Consider the following 18186-nt stretch of genomic DNA (forward strand, 5'->3'; position numbering starts at 1 on the left):
TTCAATAATCCCCTTATGTCAACTGTTGATCCTGAAACTCAGCATATGCACTGCTGGGGTGACATTTGCAGAGGGAAAGCTTTTGGAGTTGAGGTTGCACAAAGGCAGCATCTGACCCACAAGCTACAGAAAGCAGCTGAAACACAGTGAACGCCTGATGACTGAATGAGGGCTATTCACAGATGTTATTTTGTGTCTAGTGGAATGAAAACATTTGAGAGCATCAGAAATTGTTGGTGGCGAATGTATTCCTCCATTTCTGGAAAGGAAATAAGAGCAAATTTTTCCCTGGCTTGGTATTTCCTTAGTGATAACTGCAGTTCCCTGACATTTGTCCTCACTCTTTTTTTCTCCCTGTTGCTGAGGAGAAGTGAGTTGATGTCAGAGATATTTACAAGTGTGTACAGGTGTATCTGAGCATCCAGCAGAGAGACTGGGGGGAGTGCAGAGCTCAGTGATTCACTGTCTCTGGAGTCTGTCACATCTATTCTGAGCAGATATTCCATATAACAGGTACAGTATCTGATCATAAAATGTGTGTCCCTTATATCACAGCTCTGATGCATTGCTTTATGGTTTTATTACAGTGTTTCACACACAGGAAACTGGAGTCATACTCAATAAATTCCAACAACAGGAGCACGATTCAACCTCCTAGCAGTATTTGGAGACCATCATCTTAATGAATGGTGGGTAATTTAGACAAATCATGGAATCATAGAATAATAACATTTTATGCTTGGAAAAACCACTTTGTGAAGAGTAGTGATGTTTAATATGTACTGTGCCAATATCTAGACCCCAGATGTTGACCCTAATTGCAGATGAAATTGGAAAGGCACGTTTTACACTTGATCCCAAAGACAAAAGGATTTGTACCATGGAAAGAATAGATTTGGACATCTTTTACATCATCTCACTTACTGCAAAACATGATTTAAATTGCACACTAAAATCCGATTAGAAAAATTTTATGAGGCCCCAAAACACACTTTCTTCCTTTCCATGCTATTTGCTGTCAAATAAATGTGTCCATTGCTAACAGAACAGGAAGATGCATCTACTTTGTTTAATATCCTTGGACGGGAAGTGAAATGGAAATAGACTTTAGTGCTTCTATATGAGCACTTCAGCTCACATCAGAAGAACAGTTTTGAAGTGAACAGGACCCTTTTCCCCACTTAGTGTCTTCTAGTTCACACTAGAGGGGTGTTTGGGCATGCAAAGCAAACTCCTTTCAGGCAAAACTCCAGCAGCCTGCCTGTGTCCCAATGCTAATGGGTCTTCTGGTCTTGCTATTGAGTCTTTCATCATTCAGCCACTTATATCTGATAGAGGATTGGTGTTTTAATTTTCCTTGAGAATTCCTAGCCCCAAGATGCTCTGTGGGCTGCTGGGGCATGTTTGAGATCTCTGTGCTCTAGAGGAGAATGGGGACTAAAGCTCATTGTGGCTCTCAGCTCCTCTGGATACCCTCCCTCTCCCTCCAAGTCCCAGGATCCTGCACAGCTGTGTTTGTGTAACTGCATTTTGCTGCTGCATTTCAGATGTGGCTTTTGCATGAAGGGTACCCTGGCCTTTGGAGATAGCTCTGCTTGTATCTGTCTCCATGGATTGTGGGGACAAGGAAAGTATTAGCATGTGTCAAACTGGCAGTAGGTTTACAAAAGGTAAAACAATTCTGAATAGTCAGCACTGGAGAAGGAAACAAACAATTACTATGAGCTGGTACTCACCTGATCCTTTCTCTGCTTAAATGCAGAGTAGCTCAAATTTCTACAGCCTAAATTGCATTCTTAATCCCATACAATGCTGAGACCTTTGGTTTCAGGAAGGAAAAACCAGAGAAGCCGTGCTGGTTTCTAGCACAGATTCTTTCACACCTCCTCAACTCTCATTTTGTACTTATAGTTCTGAGTTCCAGCTTCACTCTGGACTCTGGTCAGAACCTACTTTGATGGGAAACATTGGGAGTTCAGGGTTGCCAGAGTAATGCTTACCAAACACATCCCTGGTTTGAGGCTACAGGTACAAAACAGGCATTGAGATGCCTGGGTGAGCCCAAAAGAAGGCCATTAAAATAACGAGGCACAGGTTATATTAGGAGAGGGGGTGTGAACCAGGTTTGCTCAGCCTTAGGAAGAGAAGATTAAGGTGGTTTCTTATTTCTGCCTTTAATTCCATGGTAGGAGGTTATGGAAAATATGCAGCTGACCTTTGTAAGGAGAGCACAGCTGAGGAACACCATGCAACACTCATATTTTGTTACAAAGGCAGCAGTGATTAGATACTAGGATTATTTTTCTCATTTTTTTTAATGTGAAGTTTGATTAACCACTGGAAAAGTAACCCAGAGAGGACGTGAAATGTCTACAATTAAATATCCTAAAAAAATTAGTCAGAGAAAAGCCCTAAGCAGCCTGAACTACCATGACTGCCAAATCTACCTTCCAACGTGGACCTATTTTGAGCAGGAGATCAGAAAACCAACAGAGGTCCCATCCAAACTAAATTATTTTATGATTTTTTGATCCTATTTTTATTTATAATGCTAATACCAAGGGAACACCTGGCCTGAGGTCAAATTAGCAATCTGGTGCCTTCCAAAAGCAGGAACAGGCCCTCTGAAACCAAGATAAACCAGGACTGCCAAATCTACCTTCCAACGTGGACCTATTTTGAGCAGGAGATCAGAAAACCAACAGAGGTCCCATCCAAACTAAATTATTTTATGATTTTTTGATCCTATTTTTATTTATAATGCTAATACCAAGGGAACACCTGGCCTGAGGTCAAATTAGCAATCTGGTGCCTTCCAAAAGCAGGAACAGGCCCTCTGAAACCAAGATAAAGCAGGCATTAAAACACAAAAAAAACAGTGAAAGAGAGCCAAATAGAGATAAATAATAAATGGAAGCACTACTGTACCAGGGTGCACCACAAAATACATCTGCTGCAGTCATTTCAAAGTCTCCAAGATAACAGTAAAAGCAATTACTGTAAGAGCAACATGTTGCCCAAAATCATTAATATGTGTTCTCTGTCTCCCTTGTGCACTAACCCAGCACAAGGAAAGGGTTTTCAGAGAACGGATTTGATGATGCTGCTGTTCTTTGTTTAATGACATTGTTTGCAATCCAATGGTTTCTAGATGGACTCAAGTTGTTATTTTGCAGCTCACAAGTAGACCCAACGAGAGCAGACCAAAACCTGTGGTTTGTTTTGTGCCTCTGCACTGCTGCCGCTGCAGAGATTGCCTTGTCACCCTCACACAGCACGGCTGTCCCTGAGGACTGCAGTCACAAACCTCACACGAGGTCACATCCACGTATCTGGAGCAAAAAGTCACAGCAGAGACATCTGTGACCCTCACCCCTGAGCAGAAGGGTCCTTCCTTCTGTCTTGTGCCCTCACGTGTACCAAAATCCTGGCCTGTCCCTAATGCCTGGGAAAAGACAGTCAAAGGGCACTTTGTGATCAGTGTTGAAGGGCAATTCCCTCCTCTGGAGCTGCACTTTTCTGCAGTCCGTGCTGAGGTGGCTGAGAGTGTCCTTTTCATGGGGAAAGCCTGTAGATGTGACACTGGGCAGCTCTTCAGCACGGGCTGCGTGAGACAGCAAGGGCAGCTGAGTGCAGTGTTTTCCTCTGTAAACACCAGGAGATAGCTGAGGTCCCCTTTCAGGACTCGTGTTCTTTGAAATTACTCTTAATTAAAATATACTAGCAAATCTTGATCATTCATGATTTGATATGCTGCAAGAATCAGGAAATAATTTCTGATTTCCTTCCCTTTCATTCTGACTTCAAATCATGGTTGCAGTGCTTTGTAGCACACAATTTAATTTAGCTTTACACCAACTGATTCCAAACCCTTTATTAAGCTTGGCCTTTTTTCCTAATTTTAAAATATGCAGGATTTAAGTGTAGCAAATTATTAAGAAATTAATCCCATTCATTAATGAATTATTAATCCAGACTAATAGTGAAAATGTAGTAATGATTAGAGGTGTCAGTAGACGCTGTGGGACCATTGTAAAAGCACATTCTATCATTGAAACAAGAGTCAAGAAATAAAGACATCTCTGCAGCCTTTGTAGTCCCAAAACCAAGTCCTAGTATTAGATTCAAGTGACATTGTAATGCAAATAAATACTTAGCAACTTCCATTTGTAATTCTAACACTGCTGAGAGGTTTCTTGGCAAACAGTGAGCAGTGTAGGCCCTTTAACACTCAATTGATTTTCTCCTTGGCAAAAGAATGGTTTCTCATAAAGACAGAATTTTGCGGCTCTACAGCCTTAGGAAGGGGAAACATCTTGGCTGGAACTGATGCTACTCTTGAAACACTCAAACCCCACAAGTTTGGCTCTGGTTGAAGAGACAAAGACTGACTGACTTCTCAAGCTCGACAGAAAACACACCAACTCAGTGTCAATTTATGGGGTTTTTGTTTGTTTATTTTATAGTCTGCATTTCAGTAAGAAAGGCTCTAAGACACACATGTCCAGTCTTCCACCTGAATTTCTGCTCATTTTTCTGTGCATTCTCTGACACAGGATTCAAGTGCTTCACAGTCACTAATGTATTTATTTTCCTTGTCTCCTCATGGTACATTAAAATATTACCTTTTGGGGAAAACTGAAGCACACATGCGACATTTGTGGAGAAGAGGGAATTAACATTTCCTTCCACTTTACTGACACATCATTTTATCCTTCCACCTGGAAAGATACTTAAATTTGATTCCTAAGGAGTGAGGAATCTCTGTGAGTTTATTTCTTTTAAAACCTTTTTTTTTTTTTTTTTTTTTTCCCATTCACCAGCTGGCTTATCTCCAACATATTTCACATCTGACCTTATGGTTTCCATTCTACAGCTATAGATTAGAGGGAAAAAAATACCACTGAATATTTCTAAGCACAGATTACAGAGGGTTTCAACATACTGATTATTCAGGGTGATGAATCATATTAAGTCTGGTGTTTGCTAGGCAGTATTTCACTTGTTTGATATGACATCCAGTACTTGGGACGTGGCAATCTGATGCAACACATCACTGCTCACTGACACACCACCAGAAACACAGAGACACATGAGATAATGTGGTTATATTTGGATCCCTTTTGGACCCCAGCTTTAATTTCTTTTCTGTGAGTACTTGTCATTGGTTCCAGGAGGCTGAACCACTCAGTGATTGTGTCCACCTGTCCTGTTTTCTCCACAAAGCAGCTCTGAATTTAACCACGGCCTGCTTACACTTCCTATGCAGCTTTGCTTTTGTGCTTTAACTGGACAAAAATCAGTGACCAGTCCTGACTATTAAGGCATAGGAGTGAAAATGAAGCTTCATCCTGCCACTGGGCAACCCAAAGAAAAGAAACAGGTTGAAATAGCAGCTAAAGAGGATCTGGGATTTCAATACACCAGTAAAAGCAACTGAACTGCAGATGTGTGATGGAATACTGCTCATCATCTGAGCAGAGTCTCCTGCAGTTCCTTTACAGATGAATGAAAGAGATTCATGCTGTATTTTACCTTTCTGTCTGGGCAGGTTACAAGGGTGTAAGTCATGAATTGCAGGAGATTTGTTGTAATCTCTTAAATTTTCCGACCAGATACCATTGGTCTGGATACTTACAGTCCCAGCACCCTGTGATTCTGATTTAGATGAGTCTTTGTAGTAACTTTATTGGGATGTGGATTTGCTCTGAACTGTTGACTGTGAGTTTGAATAGCCCTTAGTCAAGGCTGTTAGGACTCCAGTTGTTTGGTTGAATCAAACAAAGAGAAATACAGACTTCTAGACTTCCATTTCCATGTAAAAATATTAACAATATTTTTTTTCCTTCTTTAACTTTCCTAAAATTGTAAAATTGCCCTTGCTAGCAAGGAATGTGCAAAGTTAGGACTTCTGCAATTGGTTTGTTAGAATGGACCTTTGTGAATGTCAGCAGATCACCTGTAGGAGGTACCCTGGAAAAACAGTGACAATTTAAGTGTTGCCATCAAACTTCTTCAGTCCATTAAGTTGTGCAATTTTGCATATAATCTTCAGTATACTTAACAGAGGAGGAATGCACCTGGACAAGGAATGCTAAATATAAATCAACAGATAATGATATTCCTCTTTAAGTCACCAAGAGCATTACAGGCTTTATGCTTATCTATTTAGAATAATATCTGCTTGAACAGATATGGCTGGCAGTAATTACAGGATACAAACTGGTGGATTTGGAGTTGAAGAATTTTTCAAATTTAAAAATGTTAAAAGCAGAGAGGTAGAGGCATATTTTCTTTTTAATTTATTTCTCTATTTTTTTGTCTGCTTGCCTGTGCCTCTCCTTCCTTCCTTCCTTCCTTCCTTCCTTCCTTCCTTCCTTCCTTCCTTCCTTCCTTCATCTTTTCACTAATTTGGAGAGGTGACAGCTCTGTGTATCTGCTAGTCTGGCCTAATGATGCTGTTTGCATTTTTGCAGAGGTTACACAGCACTTTTTCCCACCTTATCTTTGATAGACAGAGATCTGATCAGTGCAACACAAGGGAATCAGAACTGATATGCCAAAATACAAAAACTCCACAAATTTCTACTTGGTGTCTTCAGTACTGCCCTGAGGAGTACAAAATCAGGAGGGCAAACGTCTCTAAAGGATTGTGCTACTATGGGAGTTTGTGTACCTGAAAATAAACACAGAAGGGTGTTTCATTCTACAGATGTTCCTAGTCATTACTACTGTTTCCTTTTTTTTTTTTTTTTTCCTAAATATAATATTCTCAGTGCTTTTGCCTAGAGGAGACATGAGCTAATGATTCTTTGCAGAGAAGTTGTCTCACTGACAAGGGAGTGATCCAAACTTAACAATATGTCAGATTCAAAGTTATCTTTACTGACATTTCTGAGAGTTGCTACTGGCAATGTAATTTTGGATGTGGATTCACTTACAGTTTTTCAAAAGCACTGTTTAAAATCAAGACATTGGGTTAAAAAGGTGATCCAAAGAGAAGATTTTTTCTACTTTTGAATACAGCCTTAAATTACACTAATGGAGTTGCAACTCTCAACAGCTGATCTGAATATGGCCCTAAGCATTTTTAACAACTCCACACCAAGTCAAGGCTTGATCTCTATGCTCTTTACATCCAAACCTCCCACACAGCTGCCTCTCTCATGAAAGCATAATCAGAAGAGCAGGGGAACAACACAACTCAGTGTTACAGCAGTGGAAGGCAAGAGCAAACCCCAAGCAAGAATTAAGTTTGGATAGTTGCCCAATTCACCATTTCTATAAATCACCTGCATTCTGGACTCTCCTCTTTGTGTGCATCATAAGACATTGCACTGATGCCTTATGATATAGGCAAATTACCAAAGGAATCGGGGTGGAGGAGAATTTATTTGGATTTGAATCCAAGACTATGACAGTTACAGCCATTAACCACAAAAAGCCCTCTAGCACAACTGAATATACACTTTCAAAGATTACCTCAGGCTCATTCCTATTTACTGGAAACAGATTCATGTGGTGCAATAGGCAATGCTGGATATTATATGTGTCACACAGCAGGTTACTATCAATACTTAAAACTGGAATTGAGAGATATTACTAAGGGCTTCATTGAAATTCAGAATGAGATAAATGAGTAGAAATTACTTTTTTTTTTTTTTTTTTTTTTTTTTTTTTTTTTTTTTTTTTTTCCCCAGAGAATAATGAAGGCTTCAGGGCTCATTTCAAGCTCAGTGCAGTCTTATACTATTGCAATGTCGTTGACATTGGAGAAGCCATACTGGATATAGACTGCTGTAACTGATATCCAAATGGATTCTTTAATAATAATTAAATTGTAAGACAATGTGAAAGAACATAATTATGACAATTTGAGGCTTATTATACCCGTTTCTTAAAGGAGGAGAAGACAAGAGTTCCAATGGAGGAAAGGAACTAGATTTTCTGATAATGGTGCAATTCTGTTTCTTAATTTCCTCCTCATCCCTAACATCCTCCCTCACCCCACACTCCCCCCAGCTAAAAGGGATCCAAACCAGAAGATTTCTCTGCAAAACCCCACAGAAAATTTGGACCTTTGCAAGAAAATATAAGAAATAATTTTTAAAAACTCATCTAACTTCTTTTTACTTCATCTTCCCCCCCCTCCCCCCCATCCCCCCCATCCCTGGAAATATTCATAGCATGCTGGTTTTGGTGTTTTCCCAGAGTAGATTGTCACATTCATATTTACTGAAAAATCCCTTCGCTCAAGATTTTTCTCCTGGGAAGCTGAGAAGCCTCAGAGAAAAAGGAAAACAATATTATCTCATTTGCTTCTCCTGTGTTTTGCTCCTTTGGAATGTGGTTGGAGATTGTTTATCCAACAGGTGATTGTTTCATTGGTTTCTGCTGTGAATTATTTTGACTTATTGGCCAACCAGGGCCAAGCTGTGTCGAGACTCTGGAAAGAGTCACGAGTTTCATTACCCTCTTTTTAGCCTTCTGTAAGTATCCTTTCTTTATTCTTTAGTATAGTATACTGTGATATCCTTTAATAAAATATAGTATCATAAAACAATAAATTAGCCTTCTAAGAACATGGAATCAGATTCATCATTCCTTCCTTTGTCAGGCATCCCGCAAATACAATAGTAGATGGTACTTTTTCCCCTGGCATTAAGCTGCATACATTGAACAGCAGCTGGAATTTGTTGTACCACAGCAGGTGAGTTGTTCTTTACAGAGCCACAAAGGGCATAAGCAGGGTAGGGACTCACATGGAGACCTGACCTGAGGCACGTGTGGGGATTGCAGACCTGGCCTTGGACACGCTGTATTTGTTTGGGTTTCCTGCAATCCATCTTGCTGAAATCTGTGTCACTGCAATGAAGGTGGCTGACCTAAGAGCGTCATCCTGAGCTCCCGTTGCAGCCAAATAAATCTTATCCATATCACCAAATCAGACTGGTTTGGGTTGGAAGGGGCCTTAAAGTTCATCCAGCTCCAACCCCCTGCCATGGGTAGGGACACCTTCCACCAGACCAGGTTGCTCAAAGCCCCATCCAGCCTGGCCTTGAACGCTCCCAGGGATGGGGCAGCCACAGCTGCTCTGGGCACCCTGTGCCAGGGCCTCAGCACCCTCACAGGAAAGAACTTTCTCCTGATACATTCAGGAGAGTTTAGATATGGTTCTTATAGCAAAAAGAAATGCCTTTTTTGGGGTGAGCTGAGTCACTTGCTACCCTCCTTGGCTGAACTGAAAACCAGCTGTGGTGCAGCCATCTGTAGTACACCCACAAACAGATGGGCTGAACCTTGTTCTCTTTGCAACCACAGCTGGTAGAAAGTGTAGCAGAGCAAACTCCTCATGGAAGTCCAAAGAACAGCAGTGTCGTCTATTTTGTTTTCATTTGGAAATCACAGCTTTTTGGCTCATGAGTTTTCAACTTTTAAGCTGGTAAGAAAAAAGTGTAATTCAGGACCACTTATGGTAAAAAATCCACAAAACCTCATTAAATACAAGCCTTCTTCCTTCAGGGCATAATTCACTAATTAACACTCAGCCCTTTTCTCATTGCTAAACCCCCTCTAAACCCACAGTGGGGACAGACCATCAAGGTGTACCCCATGAGTTCTTCTCCATAGGACTCTCCTTCTTGTCACTACATGGAATCACTTACATCCTCCTAAAATAAGGAATATTTTTCCCTTGTAGACACACCGTGGGGTCTCTTAGTTTCTTACTGTTTCCCTTGCAGCCAAGAAAAGAACAATTGCAATTTTGTTTTGTCATTAGAGTGCTAAAAATATTCTTTCATTCGACTATAGCAATTTTCTCAACCTCTGGAAAATCCTGACACTGATAGCAATATTTTCTATTTGGTTTCAGAATAAATTAGTTGCCTCTGAATGAAGGATGGCTCTGACTGATCTCCACTAGAGCAAGATTTACCTGGAGATTTATTGCAGCTTCGCCTTTTTGTTTCCCCATGGGAAAGTTCACAAATGATGCAGCAATCTTGTTCCAGTAATACTGTGCTTAAACACACTTCACGGATTATTTGGTATTCAGGATGTTCTTCTTGTGTGAAGAGAAAAAATAGCTGGTTGGTAAAACCAGACTGAGATTTTCAAATAGTGTGACAGTGAATGTTAAACAAAACAAATCTTGCTTCCATCTCATTCAGACAATAACCACCTGGAAAGCACCTGCACAGAAATAAATGCCTTAATGTGAGGATTGCAAAGCAATAGAAAAGGGTGAGTGGAATCTCATTACACTCCCGTGAGGAACAGTTATTTGCATTTTATTGGTAATTTGAATCATGCTAGTTCAGCGAGTTAACCCAAGCCATGATGAAATCATAAATAAGTACAAGAATCCTAATTCCTGGTTCTTGGGTTCGCTTTTTGTTTTTCTGGCCCCTCAGGGAAGTGAAATTGGGGTCACACCTACAGCACCTGGCAATCAGTAGGGGATGGCACACCTGCAGTGTGTCCAGACAATTCTGTGCCCACTGCTGAGCTCTGCAGGTGTGGGGCTGCAGAGCAGTGAAGGAACTCAAGCAAGGCTTGTGGGATTTGTTCCAGCCTGGACACTGCATTCCCAACCCAACTCTACTGCTGCCAATGCCCTGGCCACCTTGGAAACATCTGGTGAGCACCGTGGGCTCCACGGCAGGGGAGATGTCAGCTTCCAGAACTTCTGCCCACACTGTGTCTGTATCCACACCAAGGTTAAAAAGTAGGTGAAAACTTTTCAATTTTTGTGCTCCTCAGAGGACCATGGTCTCAAAGAGGACCTACCCATTTCCAGTCTTTGATGATAATATTTACTGTAATGCAATGAGGCAATGGTGATTTCAAAATATGACCATGGCTGGAGCCAGTGGAGATCCTTTTGAGTGCTAAGTCTTCAACAGTTGGAATATTTGGCTTGGAAGTCTTTCAGTTTCAAATGCAATGACTCCCAGGGGGTGAGCAACAAACCCAATGCCCTTCTCCTCTCTTCTTCATCTTCAGAGTCAGTGAGACAAAACAAATCAAATCTGCCAGCTTTGGCTTCCTGAAACCTTCCACCTAAGATTTAGGGTTTGTGCATTTCTTTAATCCCAGTACTTTCCATCTCCCAGTTTCTGTTTCATTTTTTAGTCACCTTTCTATCGTAAATAGCTTTAAGCTGTAATATCGCTTGTGGAGAAAGAAAATCTAAGGCTTAGTCTGCGCAGAATAGTCCTCATCCTCAGCTTTTTGGGGGGTTACCTGGGGGAAGTAGGCTGTTTTAACACTATAATGCTGATGCTTTTGGAAAGAATGGAACCGTTTCTCTCTGTGAAGTGTGAAGGGTCTGATCCCAATTCAGTTTATAATGGAGTAAATTCATAGTGACCGACAGGAACTCGGGCATTGCTGCACCATTTCAAGCCAGGGATCCAGCTCTTGCAGCACTGTCTCTGACCCTGGCCAGCACCAGTTTCATCAGAGGACGTGACAAGAAAGGCTTTAGAAACAATTACAGCGTGACCTGCCTGTAGAGAAGACTCTTTCCCAATCTTCAGTTCAAAGGCTGGTTTGTGCCTTCAAACACTGTGTCCATCTCTATAAGCTCAGACAGGTTACTTTAAGTTGTTGTAATTTAAAATCCATTTTCTTTCATACAGATTTCTTCAATTTCAGTGAAATCAAGGTATTACATCATCATAGCAGCCATAAAGCCCTGTATTAATCTCATGAGGCTGACAGAAACCGTGGATGACCTGACATGAAATCTGAACAGAAAAGCAAACAAAAGACTTCCAGGAAGGCAAGCGTGCCCTTATTCACTCCCTGGGTTAGGCAGGCTTTGTTTTACACGTGCATGGGGACATACTTCTTGTGAACATCACAAGATTGATCATAGAGTGAACATCTGGAATTCATGCAAACCCCTCAAACACTAAAAATCCTGGTTTATAGCATTCTGCCAGCTGTGTTAAAACACATCTGACATCATATCTGCACTCCAGCTGCCCTTGTGCCCACAGGCCTCTCCTTCCCCAGAGACACACACACTGTCTCTCTCTCTCTGCTGAGGCAATCTGAGGAAGAGAAGGGGAGAGAAACCTCCTCCTGCACAAAGGAAAACCAAGCTGGCCATAAAACTTGTTCTGCAAGCAGCTGGGAAAGTTCACCTACAAATCATGGTAGCTGGCTTTTGCAGAGATTTGTGTTAATGTTTCCTTAAGCTTCAAGTCACATGAATTTAAGCTGTGTTTAGCTCTGTGATTGGCTTTGAACAATACCCAGTGGTGAGGAAGTACCTTGGGAGAACGAACCTCTGTCCTTTCATATGGTGCAGCATGCTAAATCAAAAGTGATTCTGTCCGAGGACATTTGGGGGACATTTGCTACAGGGAACTGAGCAGGCATGTGACCAGAAGGAATTGCCTGGGGCAGGACCATGTGATGGAGAAACTACTGCAGCCTTATGGCTTAGAAGCATTAGCAGGTCAGCTTATCTCACCCCTGAAGTCCCACTGTCCTGATTCCCAGTTCAAGTGAAGGGACCCTCTGCAGAGGACCTGTAAAAAATCCTGAGAAACCCACTATTTTAAGTGGAAACAGTTTTCCTATATGTTTATGTAACACACAGCACAGTGCAGGCCCTCTACTAAAAAATCAAAGCAGTCTATTGGTTGCAAGACAAATATATCTCCTAATAAAATTATTTTTTGCAACAGATGAAAATGTTGAGGATATACTAGAAATAACAGAAATTAGAAACTGGTGGTTGCAGAAAACTGCTAAAAAACTAAGAACTTACAAAAAGAGGAAATGCGCAATCTTAGCCTGCAGAATTCAGACTAATAATAACAGGCTAATAAGAATAAAAGAGCCAAGGAAATACTAATGATGGTGCTGCTACTTCACTAGATATAAATGGGAGAAAGGATAATCTTATTCAATGAGAAGAAATTACTTTTCTGTTGATTAATTTAAAAGGCATTAGATTAAAATAAAGTTGAATACTGGATCTGGATAACTCTCAAACAAAAAGCTTAGAAACCTTGTCTGAAGAACCTCTTATATTTTTGATTGAGAAGATCCAGAAGGCAAAAGGGAAACTTATGCTAGTCTATTATTTGGAATAGAATAGGTGATATGACCCTGACATTCTTCCCAAAGAAAATAATGGCTAACTAGTATTGGTTTCAATTAACTTAGAAAGAAGGGAGGCTAAAATAACAAGGCTGCATCATCTGGAATCTTGTCAAACTGACCAAAAGCTTATTACTCTATAAACTTGGTTGACAAATGTCACATTGTTGATATAATCTAGATGTTAGAAGGACCATAGGCTTGCTGTAGGTCCCCCAGTAACACAGCCAAACATGTCATGAGGTAATTGCAAAATAACTGCAATCACCTCTTCCTAACGTGGCTGCATCAGGGCATGGTTGTGTGCTGGGATTTGCACAAGTGATTTGGCTTGCATGTTATTTGATTAGTGAAAAGGATGATCAAAATCCACCTGACACACCTCAAATGGATATCAATGGCATGTATGAATTTCTGGTGAGAGACTGCTGAGAGCTGCTCATCTTCCTAAACTCTGGAACATTGCTGATGGTCTGAAAGAGAACTTAAAATCCTGGCTGATAGAATTTGGAGATGACACATTGAGTTGGAACATGATGAATATAAAAGAAGACAAATTGCTGACAGGGAATGATCTGGATAGCAGGGTAAGTGGATTGCAGCAGAAAAAAGATGTGATTTGATACAGACAAGAAGAAAAACAGACATTCAGCTGTGAAGAATGAAAGTTCTGCTTCAACAGTGGGAAAGGGTCTTTAAAAATGCTCCATGATTGTAACAAATTACCATGTGGCAACAGGAGAAGCTATGGCAAGAGGGACAGGGTAGTACCAGTCTGCGTGCACAGAGTAACTGGAATTTGTTGAAATGTTAGGTATACTCTTGTAAACTAGGTAGATACTAGATAAACTTCAGGCAAGGCGTATGATGAGAGAATGAATTATTCACTGTAACAACTTGAGTAGTTTGTTCTTGACTCTCACTGAAATAAAAAAATGTAATCAAATCTCTCTAAAGGACTGAGTCAAGCGAGAAGATCCATGCCCAGTGTTCTGCTCAAGGTCAGACTGCAAGCTACCTTTTGTTCCATAATCTCTGAAGCCTGCTTGGGGGTGTCAGATGTTTGGGCTTTTTTTCTTCAAATATTAAATAAGATCAACTCCTGCATCTCCAGCTTGCTACGGAAGTGAACACCATTTCTGGAATTGAATTAAATTCCTTCAACCTCTATATAATATTAAAGGCCCTGTTCAAAGCCCATGGGAATTAGACAGAGCTTTTCCATCCTTTTCACTCATCTATGGGCCAGCCTTTCAAAGGGAGATCCCAAGGACAGTGTTTTCACCAGCCATTCTGTAAAATAACAACATGTCAGTGTGGGCCTGTCCAAATGCTACCCCATGCAACATGTAAATCAAATCTTCAGTTGAATTACAGGCCACTGCTTGCTTCAATACATTCTGTGTTTTTGCATTTATGATTTTGGTAATATCTTCTCACACCACTGAAATGTAAATTTCATGAATAAATTCTATTATTTCTGGAATGTCGCTGACTAAAAAAGGAGCACGTAGATGGTTTCAAAATAGTTAAATTCATTCTTCTCACATATCACAAGAATTGCATGAACAATCCACACTGAATAATTTACTCAGTAAATTTACAGTTTTAAGGTGACTTTTTAAAAGATCCACCTAACTTTTTTGCTACTGCCAGGTGAATCTTTTATGGGACACATTTGCATATATACCTGATATAAAACCCATTTCCTCTGAGTCTTTGTGCAAGCATTCAATACTGGTACTGTGGGTTTGATGGCTTAAATAAGTTTGTTCTCTCATTAAATTCACACCCACAAGCCCTGCCCCATCCCCTGTAAACATAAGCAGCCTTAATAAGTTTTGCTGTCTGTGTGGTGGACAAAAATTCAGGAGCATAACTGTATAAATATATTTGGATCACTGGGTCCATCTTTGAACCTTCACATATTGCATCTTTCAATCCCTTTCCAAAGCTCAGGCAGCACATTGGGGTTCCAGGGTTACCCTAACTCATCCCACTACACAGTTGTTGAGGAATCTCCTTTCTTGGAGAGATGAGGAATTCTAAGTTTTGAGCCTTACATTTAGGCTGCTTCTTTCAATTTCCGGACTTTTTGTGCAAACACTCCTTAGCCTTAAATCACTTCCTTCCTCTCCTAGCATTTACCTTTCCAGTATTTTTTCAGTGAAAAATTCTAGCTCCTTCTCAGCCTTTGTTTTGGTTACACTAACCATGTTTTTCCCTAGGATGGACTTCACCATATCATTTTAGTAATTCTAACCACTTAATTCAGATTAAATTTCTTTCTCGCTCCCCCGTCATAAATTTTATTCCAGATGAAATCAGAATATTTCTTTATAAAATAACAGCAATCTACAGTCTTTAAAGACTCTTCCTGAGACACAGTGAATGTACTGAATTTATTTCTTCACAGCTGCACTGCACTGAAGGCCTGTATGGTTATTCATGACTGATGTGTCTGAGGGATAATAGATGGGTGTAGTTCCATGTCTTAATTGATCTGATGACACAGTTGGTTTAAGAGATTCTTGTAATCTCAGACATTTGGGTTTCTACTTTTGTTTTTAGTAATTCTGACATTCTTGCTTCTTGTTTACTGCTTCTGTTTCAGACAAGGAGTAGTATTTGGTGCCAAACATTTCCTATTTCTAGCAACTCTCCAATATTGCATCTTATGCATCTGCCCTTCTGTTACACTCTTGATTTATCCAACTTATTTTACTATTTCTGCTTAGTTTCTAGGTAAGGAGTTCCCAGCTTGCTGTAGAAATTCTTCTAATTGTGTTTCAACATGGGCATCTGCCCCCTGTATTTTTGTAATTTGTCAATTACACCAGATTCAGGTGTAATTGTATGGCAACATTTCAAAGAAAATATCAAGTCAAATTTGTCCCAAAATCCTTCTTTCAGAAATGTTATTAGCAACCTCTTTTCATTACAGTAGTTCCTGTCTCAGAGATCAGAAATATCACTGAATAGTATTTACTGGAACAACACTGTGTTTAGGTCCAGGAAAATGAACATATTTATTGAAAGTCCTAGGTCTTATTACTTGGGATGACTAGCTAAGTATGTTTGATAAATTACCTCTTCCTGTACTTATGATGTTTTCAAGCATTTCTTGATATTTTTGCCTGGAATAAGACCCAGCGAATCCTCTGTGCACTTAGTGACTGCTTAAAATTAAACTGTACTTAATGTGAGCAAAACAGTGACTAAAAAAGGAGCTTCTTTCATCACTAGCAAATTGCTAAATTAAACTCTTAAAATCTGAGGAAAATAACAGCTTCCACTGGATGGTTTTAAGTGCAAACAACAGCAATGCCCTTTAACTAGGACTTTGAATGCAAACTTCAGGTTTCTTGGTCTTCATTTCCCTTTAGACATGAACTCAGCCAGGGGGCCAAAGGTTTCCTTCTGAGCTCTTGAATTGACTCTCAGAGTTTACAGCTATTCATTAACCTATGGTTTAAACCTTCCGTCTTTAATATGTTTTGCAGATGATAGAATATTACATCTGCACAGCAGTGTGTCTGCTTAGCAAACATGCCTGGAGATAGAGTGAGCAGAGCATGAAGACATTTAAGCAGATATGAGGACAAGTGGGTAAATATTGGAATGCATGATTGTCAAAACTCATTGCATGTTTTAGCAGATGTCTCAGCAGCTGATGGGAAATGTCAAAAGCATCCTGTATTTTGCACAGAATAGCTTAATAATGATCACAGACTGGCTGAATCTCTCAAAGTTCAGGCCAATCAGACACAGAACTCGTAAAAGAAACATCTTAGGAATGAGAGCTCACTCAAAACAGCAAACTTATGAACTTATGCCTTCTCTCTCTCTTTTTCTTTTCTTTTATTTTTTTTTTTTTAAGGCTGCTTCCTGAGCTCTTGAAAATCAGGATTTCATATCCACCTTGAAACAGAAACTTGCTGCTGGTCTAAGGCAGAAATCACCTCTGTTTCTCTTTTACTGCAATTACTTTTTTACAAAGATTGAAAATTTGAAATAGATGAATGTAGCTATATGTAGATGAGTGGTCTTTTATAAATATTCACTCTTCTTTTTTTCCCCCAAGCAACTTTTCACAGATGATTTGAAGCACAACTGTAGTGCTTTGCCTTCATATTAATCAAGTTTCTGTATTTTGTGTGCTTATTTGCTCATTTATTTTTTAGGGGAGGTATTTTCTCTGTGATAATACACATTGATCATACTGAATTGCAAAAATATGTCTGAGAACTGTTGTCTGATTGCTTGACTTTTGACTAGCTTCTGGTCATGTTTAGCAGAATTATTGGACTGGAGGAGCCTACTGCCTGATCCTCTTCCAAGGGTATTTGGCTCTCTCTTCAATAACCCTTTCTTTCCATGACTTTTCAAATTAAAACAAAAAATGGACCTGGATAAAGCGTTAATCTAGATTTTATTTTTCCTGAGAAGTGCATATACCTAGAGAACACTTAATCGGGCATAACAGACAAAAAAGTTATTCATTTTTCTGAATGACTTATAGTCAAGTTTCTTCCATGGTTGCAGAAAAGAAGGAGGAATCAAAGAAGAGGTTCATTACTCAAAATGGCAACAGTCCCATTAGGGAGGGACAGCAGAAGGAAAACACAGCCATAATTTTACTTATTTTATGAGAGATGAGCTCTTCCATTCTTCTCTGAGCAGAAAATGGCAACTTCAATATAAAGAAATACACCACCAGTGAAATAAATATGAAAGAGAAGGATTACTGATGTTGTCTCAGGAGCATCAGACAGAAATAAATTCACTTTTTTTTTACATTCTGGTGTGCTACTGACATATGCCAGCCAAAGCAGCACATCTGAGAGGGCACAGGGTGAAGGAAGGGAAGGTGGAAAGGAGGTTTCAGCAGCTCTCACTTGTGTAGCAGGATGTTTTTGAGGTTTATCCATGCTGGGAGGCAAAGGGCAGGTTTGGCCATACTGAGTCCAAATTTTCCAGCTGTTGGCTTCAGCTCAACAGTAAAGTTCCCTCAATATATAATATATAATATATAATATGTAATATATAATATGTAATATGTAA

Source organism: Pyrgilauda ruficollis, unplaced genomic scaffold (genome assembly GCF_017590135.1).
Source record: "Pyrgilauda ruficollis isolate IOZ18807 unplaced genomic scaffold, ASM1759013v1 scaffold38, whole genome shotgun sequence".
NCBI classification, from domain to species: Eukaryota; Metazoa; Chordata; class Aves; order Passeriformes; family Passeridae; genus Pyrgilauda; species Pyrgilauda ruficollis.